We start from the raw sequence: 1,467 nt of genomic DNA on the forward strand, positions 1-1,467 counted from the left end.
AGGGCACTTGGAAAGGGAGAGAGGGAATGGGATCAGGGAACACATCCCTGCCCCAGCACCTCCCTCTGCTCCCCAGCCAATGCCACATCCTGGCCTCTCCTCCCTGGATCTGCTCCATCCACTCCATCCCCTGCCACAACCCCATGGAAGGTGAGAAATAACCCCTGATTTCCTGGGAATTTCCAGCACGGGGATAACAGAGGATTCCCACTGGGATTCACCCCACAAGGATGGGGGTAAGGCAGCAAATCCCAACCCTGCCAGCGGCTTCCCCTGGGAAAGGCAGCAAGAAGAACCAGGATGGGACACGGGATGGGGAGCGGGGTCTCTGTGTGCTCCTTCCCACCATGGATTTATCCCACCAGAGATCCTGATCCAGGGGAAAAGGGCCTCACCCCTGGGTGGGTCTGTGCCCCTGCAGGGTGTGGAAATAACCACCAACCACCGGGATAATGGATCGGATAAAAACACGGGGAGCAGCAAAAGGGAGGGAGTGACTCAGCTTCCCCAGGATGCCGCTGGATTTACTCACTCCCTTGCTTTTGGAAGGTGTTAAATGGGAATCTGACCTTTGGATCCAATCCAGCACGTGACAGGATGGGCTGGAGCCCAAAATGCTGCCCTTCCCTGCTGTCCCCACATCCCATTCCCAGCTGGGGACACTGAAAACATCACCTGGCTCTTGGCTGTGGCCTGACTGTGGCTCTGCCTCCCTCACTCTGTCTCTCCCCATCCATGATGGATACAGGGAGCCCTTGGAATCTCACACAGGACCCCACCAGTCCCTCCCCATCCATGGTGGATGCAGGGAGCCCTTGGGATACCCCACAGGACCCCACCAGTCCCTCCCCATCCATGATGGATACAGGGAGCTCTTGGGGATCCTCCATGGGACCCCATCTTTGATGGATACAGGGAGCCCTCAGGATCCTCCAGAGAACCCCATCAGTCCCTCCCATCGCTGAGGGATGCAGGGAACCCTTGGGATTCCCCATAGAATCCCATCAGTCCCTCCTATCCCTGAGGGATGCAGGGAACCTTTGGAATCTCACATAGGACCCCATTAATCCCTCCCCATCCATGACAAATACAGGGAGCCCTTGGAATCCCCCATTGTACCCCACCAGTCTCTCCCATCCATGATGGATGTAGGAAGCCCTTGGAATCTCATGCAGGAGCCCATCAATCCCTCTCCATCCATGAGGGATGTAGGGAGCCCTTGGAATCTCCCACAGGACCCCACCAGTCCCTCTCATCCATGATGGATGCAGGGAGCCCTCAGGATCTCCCATGGGATCCCATCAATCCCTCCCCATCCATGAAGATCCATGGTGAGGTTTTCCCAGTTCTGGAGGGCAAGGGAAGAGCAAGGAGCCATCCCTGCAAGGCTCTGGCTTCAGCTGCTCTTGGCATCATGGGGTTTTGCAGCTGGAAAACCAGGAATGCAGCAGGGAGGGGGTAAAATTG

The 1,467-nt window shown here is 56.9% G+C and overlaps 1 protein-coding gene across 1 annotated transcript in view; it reads right to left on the minus strand.

The window, feature by feature from the left end:
- Nucleotides 1-1,467, minus strand: part of ADAM33 (ADAM metallopeptidase domain 33) — a 49,506-nt gene that overhangs the window by 22,199 nt on the left and 25,840 nt on the right. The gene's annotated exons all lie outside the window — the stretch shown is intronic.

This window comes from Corapipo altera, unplaced genomic scaffold (assembly GCF_003945725.1).
Source record: "Corapipo altera isolate COAL_440 unplaced genomic scaffold, ASM394572v1 295, whole genome shotgun sequence".
NCBI lineage: Eukaryota > Metazoa > Chordata > Aves > Passeriformes > Pipridae > Corapipo > Corapipo altera.